The sequence below is a fragment of the Microtus pennsylvanicus genome, chromosome 12 (genome assembly GCF_037038515.1).
Source record: "Microtus pennsylvanicus isolate mMicPen1 chromosome 12, mMicPen1.hap1, whole genome shotgun sequence".
In the NCBI taxonomy this organism is placed as follows: Eukaryota; Metazoa; Chordata; class Mammalia; order Rodentia; family Cricetidae; genus Microtus; species Microtus pennsylvanicus.
Window position 1 is genome coordinate 29,339,406 of NC_134590.1, and position 12,441 is coordinate 29,351,846.

Below are 12,441 nucleotides of genomic sequence, written 5' to 3' on the forward strand. Positions count from 1 at the left end.
TAAGTTACATGTTTATTTATTTATTTGGGGAACTGGGAACACACGCCATGCCCCACATATGGATGTCAGAGGTCAACTTGGGAGAACTCCTAAACTCCTTCCACCATGTGGGGTCTGAGGATCAAATTTAGGTCATCGGGCTCGGTGGCAAAGTGACTCCATCCCCTGAGCCATCTCGCAGACACACGTGGCATTCTTTTAACAGAGACCTACCAGATGGAAGCAGTGACAAGAACATTGCACTTAGCTGGTTTATATTTAAATGCAACACGGCATGCCTACTATACTTGATTTTTTTATTTAAGTTTGTTTCACAGAATAAATGTCACTTTCTAATAATCTTAATTCTACCTTAATTACCAGCTAGTGATAGTGCTAAGGACTATTTTCCATGTGCAAGAAGTGTATGTGTGGTAATATTCCCCAACATATATGCCCACTTAAAACATTGAACACTGTAATATCGTTGGCAACTGGTGTAAAAGTGTGCCTACTTTAAGTCAGAGAAGACCTGGAACTGTGTTAAAATATACTGGAAAATGTTGGGGCAGCCCAGTAGACAAGACAGGTAGAGGTCACACCAAAGGACCACAGCAGACATGTTCGTGGTTGTTGGGAAAGCGGGGGGGGGGGGGGGGGGGGTGGTTTATCCAGCTAAATCTGAACTTCAAACAAATAGCAAGTGTGCAATTTAAAGTGAGCTTATTCTTTTGGCACTCTTACCTAGACACACAGGACATCAGAAAATTGAAGGAGGGTGATACCCTCCAGGCAGTCAGAAAATAAACCTTCAGTTTCAGGAGACACTCCAGATGGGCACAGAAGTAAAAACTTGATTAAGGATGCTTCTGGGTGTCATGAGGGAGGACTGAAGTCTCATCTAAGGGGAACACTAGCCTGTTCTACAGGGCAGGGCTGCAGGGTCAAAGTTCAGTATATTTTATGGCCGTATTCCAGTCTTGTGGATGTGAGAGGAAGCCAAGGAGCCACATAGGCACTGGAACAGACAGCAGTTTGGGAACTAAGGGAACTGGAATGTTCATAGTAGAAGTGGCCACAGTCCCCAAAGGGCCTAGGTAGCCTTGGAGAGAACCACAGGAAGGAACAATGAAGGGACATGAGACCCAAGAATATCAAAAGCAAGGATGATGTCTGTGGTCTTCCATATCTGCTGTGAGACACTGCAGATCTGGTAGTCAGCCGAATGTGGACGGCCGTTGTTCTGCTTTGAGCAAATCTCCTTCATTCTCATGGGAAATGCATCTTCTGTTCGGGGAGGGACTTATTCCTCCAGAAATTCTCAACACAAAGCTAAAACAAAAGTCCCTCTCTTCCTAAAGTACCATCCTACAGAACTGCCCGTCATTACTGAGCAACCGCCCCCCATGCCCTCCTGAGCCCAGCTGCACAAAACTCAGGGGGAAAATAAACACAGCTTAGAGTTTAATGTCAGCTTGTGTGGAGAAACCCCTTGCAGATAAGATCACTCTGGAGAATCTTTAAACATGCAACCACACACACACACACACACACGTTAATAAGGTCCACAATGAAATTCTTCCCCAGTAACAAGTAAATGGGCCAGTTTGCAGTTAGTGGCCAGTTATACAGAAAATATTTCTAGATCTTTCTTCTAGATGCTCAAGTCATGACAATTCCTGGGAGCTGAGAAAATGCGAGTCACACCAAGTCCCTGGTCTGATCTTTTTCAACAACATTCCTCACCTTTCAAGTTTTGTCGATATTAATCTTCACCATTTAGCCAAACGAGATCAAAATGGCACCAAACTACACCATGAATAAGAAGACCATTTTCACTAAATGGTAAGAAAGGAAAAAAAATTTAGGAACTCCGCATCCAGTAATGTCACAAGTGATATTTGGAAGCCAAAAACTATTATTTTAGGGATCCCATAGTAACCCATATTTATGGCTCACCACCTTAAACTCCTGTGTCAAGGGGGAAATGAGCTACACTGGGATGCTGCACAGTTACTATGGCTACTGCCTTATCAATCATTGAGGATGACCGGTCTCCCATCCCTGAAGATGCTATTGCCATTACAAACGCAGAGAGCTAACAGAAAGCTCTGGTGTCTTGCTAATGGTCTTTATGACTGAGATCATCTTGGTGTCTGGGAGTCGTTTGCCTTCAGCTTGTGTGTTCTCTCTTGACTTCCCCAGCTAATCCCATTTGCTTCGTTCGCACACAACAGTGTTGTAAAACTCCCATCTCTTGAATCATGAGATTCAATGGGGCATGTCCTAGCCCACCAACAGAGATGGGAATGAACCAAGGCCTCCTTTCATGTTATCCCCAAGTCTGCGTGAGAGGAGCCCTTGGCCTCTCCCATATGTGCCTGGTGAGGTAAGAGCCAGCATTACCCGAAATCAGGTCCCGTTACTCTTCCTTCCGCTGCCCAACTATCCACTCTTCTTTTCACCTATAGTTTAACCTAAAAATTCATCCTGATCTTGATGCATGCTTTAGAGGAATTTTCTAGGGACCTCACATACTGCCTTCAAATATCACAAAATACTGTTGGCTGGACATGATGGCGCACACCTTTAATCCCAGCACTTAGGAAGCAGAGGTCAGTGGATTTTAGTTAATTCAAGGCTAACCTGATCTACATAGCTAGTTCCAGGCCAGCAAAAGCTGCAGAGTGAGACCACATCACAGAAGGGTTAGGGACAGAGGAGGAGATTTGTCATCTGATAAACTGACCAACAAAAAAACCACTATCCATAAAGCCCCCAGCAGGATGTTAAAGTGAAGACGAATTTAGCCTAAACATTTATAGAAAATGTCCACTGATAGTTTCAAGGCTTTGCGCTTTATGCAAAGGAAAGAAATAAAGGAATTAACTATTCTGCCAAAGCAGGATCTCTCTGTGTAGCCCAACCTTGGAGTGTAGACTAGACTGGCCTCAAACTCATAGACACTTGCTTACTCCTGCCTCCATTGTACTGGGATTAAAGGCATGTGCCACCAAAATTTATTATTGTTATCACTTCACTTATATGCATGTGTATGTGTCTATATTAATTTGTGCCTTGTGGTTACATGCCTTCAGAGACCAAAAGAGGGAATTGAACTCCTTCGGGAGTGACAGGTGATTGTGAGCCGCCCAGCATGGGCACTGGGAACAAGATGGGTCCTCTGGAAGAGGAGCAAATGCTCTTAACCACTAAGCTACCTCCTAGCCCCAAGAAAATGCTATGTCAATATCTATAAAGGCGGCTTTCTCTTACTGAAACCTCTCTGTCCGTGTGAAGCGAATCACAGAAGCAGGCCCTCAGCCTCTCTCTACTGGGACACTGTAAAGGACACTGCTCTCCTGTGGTCCTAAGAAGACAGTGGTGCCGGGCGGTGGTGGTGCACGCCTTTAATCCCAGCACTCAGAGTCAGGCGGATCTCTGTGAGTTCGAGACCAGCCTGGTCTACAAGAGCTAGTTCCAGGACAGGCTCCAAAGCCACAGAGAAGCCCTGTCTCGAAAAACCACAAAAAAAAAAAAAAAAGAAGACAGTGGTTTGTTCATTTTGATATTTTATACATCTCTTCCTTTTTGTTTTTTGTTTTTCTTTCAAGACAGGGCTTCTCTGTGTATCTCTGGCTGTCCTGGAGCTCACTCTGTAGACCAGGGGGCTGGCCTTGAATTCACAGAAATCCGCCTTTGCCTTTGCCTCCCTGAGTGCTGGAATTAAAGGCGTGCACCACCACCTCCCGGTTTCTACATTTTCTACATCTCTTTTTACTTCGGGACTCATCTCGCCATTCAAGAGTTGCTTTCACATTATCGCTACCAATGCCGTCCCCAGCTCCCATCCCTGCTGCCATTGTCCTGGTTTGTTCAGAATATTGATCAAGGGAGGATAGATCCACTGTTTTCTCCCACCATGCCTGCAAAATACCTTTAAAGATTTAAAGAGAAGATGGAATGAGGGCTCGGTAAGAGGAGGATTAAAAATTAGCCCTGTGGGGCTAGAGAGATGGTTCAGTGGTTAGAGCACTAACTGCTCTTGCAGAGGACCTTGGTTGAGTTCCCAGTATCTGCATGGTGGCTCACAACCTTCTGTAATTCCAGTTAGGGGACACGATGCCCTCTTGTGGCCTCTGCTGGTACCAGGCTGGAACACAGGGCACAGATCACATACTGGCAAAATATCCATACACATAAAAGATAAACACATAAACCCAAGAAGATTTTTTAAAAAATAAATACATTAAAAAAATAAACAATTGGTCCTATTTTTACCATGCTCACTGAAAATTTTTTTTCTAAATAGTGGTCTAAATACAAATGATTTTTCCAAAAAGCTTCTGGGGCTGGAAAGATGGCTCAGAGGTTGAGAGCACTGGCAGCTCTTCCAGAGGTCCTGAGTTCAATTCCCAGCAACCACATGATGGTTTACAACCATCTGTAATGAGATCTGGCGCCCTCTTCTGGTCTGCAGGGATACATGCAGGCAGAGCACTGTATACATAATAAATAAATCTTTTTTTAAAAAAAAGCTTCTGAATTTTGAAACAAAACAAAAAACCTATAAAACAAAATGTCAAAATAATACCTCTTTAAGTAAAATATTAGAATAGGAAAAAGAAATCTACCTATAAGCAATGACAATTACTTTTTTTCCATTATGTTTGGAATCAGAGAGACAATTTGTACAGTTATGCCCCCTAAGATTTTGTGTGTTGCAATGTAATCTCAATATCTATAAGTTAATGTATCTGGGGGGAAATAATCTATCTTTGGGAGAGAGTTAGAGTCAGATGAAATCATGAAGCTAAACCAACCAACAGGGCACTTATGGCTTTTTACAAGAAGAGGAAGAGAGAAAAAACTAGCAGGCTTGCCATTTATCTCTCCATGGAATGCACACACCATGTCACAGCGCAGTAAGGTCCTACCTCAGGACCAAGCAGGTACTGGTGCCATTTTCCAGGACTTCCCAGCTTCCAGGACTAGGAGTCGGAGGAATTCCTATTCCTTAGCAGGTACTCAGTCTTAAGGGCGTCGCTATACCAACAGGAAGTTGACTAAGACGCACAAGTTCCTAAGTCACAAAAAGAAAATATTTTCTCTGGGAAGTTTTCACTGTAGCCCAGCGGAGTGCTGAGGCCAGTTTACTGTAGACTGCAAGAAGTAAAAATAGAAATTTCTCCTTACCTTTTTTTTTCTTACCTTTTCTTTTAATACTGTCATGTAGGACCTTGAAACCAACATGAAGGCACATATTTCTGCCACAGAACACTTTCTGATATTTGCAGCCTATAGGGACTTCACTTCAGGAGTTAAAGGCCATTGTGTTGGCCTACCTTGGCGTGGTTTGGAATACTAGCTTTTAATCCCAGCACTCCAGGGGCAGAGGCAGAAAGATCTCTTGTCTATATATCAAGTTCCAACACAGTCAGGACCACCTAGAGAGACCCTATCTCAAACAAAACAAACACACATCACTTACACTGGTATTTCTCTTGCTATCATCTCTTAGGAACACCAGAATTAAGAAACAAAGACAGCCCAGGCCCTCAACCCAGACCTTACAGTTCCCTGAAGGCAGGTTATAACACGAGAAGATACCAGCAAGAGCTGGCAGACATATACCGACCTGCCTTAGGGTCCCAAGGGCCTCACTACACAGATAATTTGTCTAGTGACAGAAAGGAAACAAAATTAATACATAGTTATAGATATATAGAAAAAACACAAAAAGCATGACCCCAGGACTTGGGAGGCAGAGAACCAAGTGACTCTCTGTGAATTTGAGGCTAGCTTAGTCTTCATAGTGAGTTCTAGGACAGCTGGGGCTATATAGAAAGTCCCTGTCTTAAGAACAAAACAAAAAACAGAAAAAGTAAAAGAATATAGTTTTTAAAATCAAAGTAAAGATGCCAAGTTTCCAGAAGACGAAACTGATTTGGAAAATGATGGTTTCTTAAAATATACACAAGTTCTAGACATAGGGTAGTGTCATTAAAGAGATGAAGAGAGGTTCTTTTCTATATTTTTATCTTATGTGTATGAGTGTTTTGCCTGCATGTATGTTGTGCACTGGTGCCTGAGGATTCTGGAAGAGGGTTTCTGATCCCTGGGACTGGAATTACAACCAGTTGTGAGCTGCCATGCAGATGCTGGGAATCGAACCAGCATCCTCTGCAAGAGCAACAAGTGCTCTTAACCAATAAGACAACTCCCCAGCCCCACGAGAAATCCTTAATAAACAAGTCACATGCCTTTTAGCTCTGCTCTCCTCATTTCTAAGATAAAACTGAACTGAAGAAAAATCTAAATTTATTCATCTGGATAAAGGGCAGGTATGACAACCCAACCCAAACCAAACTCAGAACATCTAAACAAAACAAACAAACAAAAAAAAAGTATAGTGGGTCGCTGTCCCCATGGCTGCTCTGAGCCTAGTAGGTCCTCTCCCTCCTGAAGGCTTCCTCCTGTGTGGCTTTTCTTCAGCCTTGACTGTACCTGTTGTTGACCCTAGGGTTTAGTCATGAGCGCTTTCTTCTTCTCACTATGTTTCTAGGTGATTTCATAGCTTTTACTACAATCTATAACTATTGATCCTCCAATGTACATTTCTAGCCCCACCTGAACCCCCAAATCCATGACAGTATGAACTAGGCAGGAAGCAGGATGGGTCCTTTTCCTTTTCCCTGTCCATCCTCTCCCTTCTTACCATGGCCATTTCTCTGGTGGGACATAGATGCACTCCTTATCCTCAATCCAGAAAAATCCAGTTCCACCCTTAACTCTACTCACTCTCTCTGGGATCCCCCTCAACATTCATTGCTTGCCTTGTGACCTTGGTGATATCGTCTGGTTTTCCAGACCTGTGGACTTTTTTGAGCCCAGCTTTCTCCAAAGCTCTAAGCTCTGGCTGGGTCAGGAGGAGGAGCTGTGGCCAAGCCTACAGGTGCCTTAGAGAGTCTCTCCTGCAGCAGTCCAGGTGGGAGATGGTTGACCAGTGGCTAGATGGACTCATGAGTGGATATGTTATATCCAGCCAGCGGGAGGGACTCGGGGTGTAGCTTTAGTATTATAGCTACATGCTGACCGCACTCACGTCTGCGAATGTGGCTCCTGTTTATGGTCTGGTTCCCAAAGCAGAGCTATTGCTCGGAACATGGTGGCTGTTTTTCAAACAGCAGGGTGTTGCCAATCACTGTCAAATAAAGCAGTCTCAAGAGCGCTGTTCCAAATGACCCGATGTGCAACTGTCTGGGCTGTGGGCTGGAATATTAAATGACATTGTGTTTCCGCGGCTTGCCGGGCTGCTTGGCTCCCAGCTGCAGTAGAAACGTTTTAACGAAATTAAAATCTCCGTGGGGGAGGGGAAAGCAGGGAATAAAGGTTGGACTGAGGGCTGAGATGAGAACACTGGCAAGGCAGGGGACATTGGTACAGCTTGATTCCTATATTTAATTATCGTGCGGGAAGGGCTAAGACAGAGAGTCTACTGTATAATTTAAAACAGTCTAAATCATCTAAAATTTGTTACCCGAGAGTTGGGAGGGGGAGGAGAATTTTCTGGAAAATATATACATTAAATCAAAAGGGGCCATGGGCCAAAGAAATAAAAGCTATCTCTTCAGAGAGCAAATTGAAATAGATCAATTACCCCTTGTCATTTCCTATTTCCAAAGCTAATGAATTACTTTTTTAAAAAGCCTGGCCCTGTGCACTGCTGAGTTTGGCCAAACAAGGGGATTCCTGATGTCTATTTCATGCAAATGAACTATGATATGTATGCCGACGAACTCCTGTTTCTTTAGGGAACTGACACACAGAATTCTTGTTACTACCGAGTAACCAAAACTGGAAAGAAAAAAAAATCTGTGTGGTAAATTAGAGTTCCAAGGAACACAAATAATTTTATTTTGAACCCAAAGAATATCCTTTGGGGTCATTTTGACCAAAGGAAAGAGGGCTGTAAAAACACTTGGACAGAAGGTGACATTCTTTGACTTGCTCCATTAAGAAAGGATGAAATGCTGTGTTCTGTTGTTCTCAGCATAGTGGCCCCGAGGGTACAAAGATGAATAAGACAAGATCTCTGCCTTTGAACAACGTACAAAGCAGAAGGATACTGCAAAGCTCAAAATGAGGGTATTAAGAAATTTCAAGATGCCCAAAGCAAACCAGGAGGAATTAGTGCCGATCGGGAACTCACAGCTCGGAAAGTTTCCCAGCCCTCCTTTGCCATCCGGCTCCCATCTACCAGCCAAACACTGTCACCCTGTTCAAAGCCTGTCCTCTGGGGAGGAGAGGCCGGGGGAGGGGTGAGAAAAGAGAGATTCCGGCCAGAGAAGCAGTATTGCCTGTGAAGAGACAGGAGGAATGAGGACGCTTGTGTCCTGAGGAGGGGTGGGTGGAACAATTAGGGCTCCAGTGACCTACTCAGGTAGGCAGATTGGTGAGTTTGTGCTCACCTTCTGATGGCCTTTAGAAACCTCTTCTTGGCAGCAACACAGCCGCAGTCTAGGTCTGCAACTCTGGGTTTCTGCCCATCAAGCTATGTAAAGTTGCTGTCTTCCCATGGGTAGCAAATACGAGGACTTACATCCTCAAGAAAGCATACTAAAAAGCAGAAAACAAGATTTGAATCCACTCCAAGTTACGGAAAACCTTATTCCTCAGGAATCTTGGTACTTCAGTTATTACTAAGTCACCTGTGACACACCCCAACATTTACAGTGGGGGCAAGGGCAGCCATGTGTCCTCCACACATGTCTGGAGATGCGTGCAAGCATCGCTGAAGATGTAAGAGAGCTTAAGACAGAGTTCTGCCGCCGCCTACACACACACTCACATACACTCATTCACACACACACACACATACATACCTACTCTCTCTCTCACACACATTCACACACACTCACATACACTCATTCACACACACACACATACACACACATACACACACACATACACACACACTCACATACACTCATTCACACACACACACACTCACATACACTCATTCACACACACACACACTCACATACACTCATTCACACACACACACACACACACACACACACATACATACCTACTCTCTCTCTCACACACATTCACACACACTCACACACACCCCCATTCTCTCTCACACACACATATTCTCTCTCTCACACACACTCACACACACACTCACACACACACACACACACACATACATACCTACTCTCTCACACACATTCACACACACTCACATACACTCATTCACACACACACACACATACCTACTCTCTCTCTCACACACATTCACACACACTCACACACACACCCATTCTCTCTCTCACACACATATTCTCTCTCTCACACACATACACACACACACTCACACACACACTCACACACACACACACACACTCACACACACACTCACACACACACTCACACACACCCATTCTCTCACACACACCCATTCTCTCACACACATTCACACACACACTCACACACACACCCATTCTCTCTCACACACACTCACACACACACTCACACACACACCCATTCTCTCTCACACACACTCACACACACACTCACACACACACACATTCTCTCACACACATTTACACACACTCACATACACACCCATTCTCTCTCTCTCACACACACACACTGACACACATTCACACACACTCATTCACATACATACACATACACACCCATTCTCTCTCTCTCTCTCTCTCTCTCTGTCTCTCTCTCTCTGTCTCTCTCTCCCTCACACACACACACACACACACACTTCAACTAGAACAGCTGTGCTCTCTGATTATTTCGGCCCTTTCAGTTGCAATCGCTCGCAGTAATGTGTCCCACTGTTTCAAAATTGCTGGCAGTATATTCAGAGATGGAAGCGAAGGGAGCTCATATAAATCAGGAGATAATTGTAACAGCCTGGGTGAGAAATAATGAAATTAGTTTGGCCATATCTAGTTGAATGATGAATTAAGGTTCGTAAGCCAGTGTGGATCGCATTACAGATGGAATATACGTAATAGGAAGTCACGCTGGTAACTTGCTTTGGAATTGAATTGGAATAAAAATAAATACATAGCCGGATGTGGTGACTCACGCCTTCAATCCCAGAACTCTGAGTCAGAAGCAGGAGGATCTCTGTGAGTTCAAGGCCAGCCTGGTCTACATAGTGTGTTCCAGGATAGCCAGGATTATGTAGAGAGACACAGTCTCAAAGAAATAATAATAATAAATACATATATTAAAAACAGTCTCTGGGGCTGGGGGTGTAGTTCACGGTGAAACATTGGCCTGGCGTGCCCAAGAGTTTGTGTTATGGTGCTGGTGAGTGAACAAAACAACGGTCACAGCAGCAAATCCACAGCCTCTAAGCCTTGGGCGTACAGACATCACCTGAGGACTTTCCCAAAGCCTGCAGCAGGGCTTTATAAGGCCGTTTGTCTGTGTGTTGTGGAGCAGACTCTGCCCACAGCTCAAATTTTCTAGACAAGTATTTACCACTAAGCTCCATGCCCAGTCCAGAATCTATGTTTCTAAAGAGGTCTGGAAGATGCTTGACGCTGACCCTAGGGAACCACACTATAAATAGAAAGGGAATCCCACAAGTAATTTAAATATTTTTTAAATCCCCAGTCAGTGAAAGAATGTGGGCTTTGATATCATAGACGTTCATCTCTAAACCCAGGGCTCCCCATCGATGGGTTGCAACTGACTTACAAAGGAAAGAGGCTTATTTGGGCTCCTGTCCACTGGCACTATTGCTCTGGGATTGTGGAGCACATTATAGCAGCAAAATATAGTGATCAAAAGTGCTCACTTTGTGCCTGTGACATGATAGCAAAAGCTGCCATGCAGCTCACAACTGTCTAAAGATCCAGTTGCAGGGGATTTGACACCTTCACACCAATGCACATAAAATAAAGTTAAATAAACCATAAATAAAAAAAAAAGCTGCCATGGTCCCAATGATCTGAAAACCTCCTACTAGGCCCCACCTTTGAAAATTTCCTACCAATAGGACCATGCTGGGGACCAAGGCCACATAGACTTCTGTGGTGGGGGCATTTAAGACTCAAACTAGAGCAATAATTGGGAGCAAGCATTTGCAAAAGTTGATCTATTGGTATTAGCTATAAATACTATTTAGTAATTCCTTTACTTAGGAGTAAATTAATTCAGTGAGTATTAAGTACCCTCTCTTGATGGGCACTACACTAGAAGCATCTGCAAGATCACCCCAAAGCGCCCGTGGTGCTAGAGACTGATACAATTAAAGCAGCCTTCTGAACTGAAGCACCACCCTCAGGCTGGGGAGACTTTCTTTCATTAACAGAAGTAAGTCTAACTCCTCCAGGAGAAGAACGGAAAGCTTTTACAGGAGAGGTGACCTTTGAATTGCCCCTCTAAAGATGAAACAGATTTAACGAGATGAACAGGTCCTGGATATCCTGCCGACAAGATATTTTGAAATTCCTCTAGTGACAGAACATGGGAATTAAATATAATAAATACCCTTTGAGAGTAAGACCGCGAGATGGACTGCTGGCAGGTGCTAGGGTCTCAGAGCCCAGAGTTGGCATGGGAGGATGTATGCAGAGGACAGGGGCTGGCACTCTAGGGACCTGAGAGCCCCACTGAAGCCAGATGAAGTGTGTGAGAGAGGAGCTGCGCGGTGGGTCTAGGGCTTTGAGCACGCTAAGCAAGCATTTACTACTTAGTTATATTCCCAGTCCTCTTGGGAAAAAAGACATGTGATAAGGCCTCACTATGTTAACCAGACTGACCCTGAACTTGCTCTTTAGCCCAGACAGGACATAAAATCATGATCCTCCTGCCTCAGTCTTCTGACCTGCTGAGATTACGGGCCTGCATCACCATGCCTTGATTTAAAGACAGAAATCATTTTTTTAAAAAATAATTTATTTATTTTTATTTTATATGGATTGGTGTTTTGCCTGCATGTGTCTATGTGAGGGTGTCAGATCTCCTGGAACTGGAGTTACAGACAGTTGTGAGCAGCCATGTGGTTGCTGAGAATTGAACCTGGGTCCTCTGGAAGAACAGCCAGTGCTCTTAACCATTGAGCCATCTCTCCAGCTCCTAAAGACATAAATCTTAAAGAACCATTCTCACTATGAAAGAAAAAAAATTATATAAAACTGGAAGAGTTGCATACTTTTCATTATGTAAATTATATTTCAATAATTATTTTTCCTCAGGAGGAATACCAGAGCAAGCAATGAGAGCCAGCCTTCCTGCTGAAGGCAGTGAAAATTTTGAGATATAATATTTTCAGAAGGAAACTGTCAAGAGGCTGGAGGGGTGAGTCAGTGATTGGGAGCACTCGCTGCTCCTGAAGAGGATCTAGGCTGCATTTCCAGCACCCACGATGGGGTTCACAACTCCAGGGGATCCGACATTTGGGAATACTGCACCCAGGCA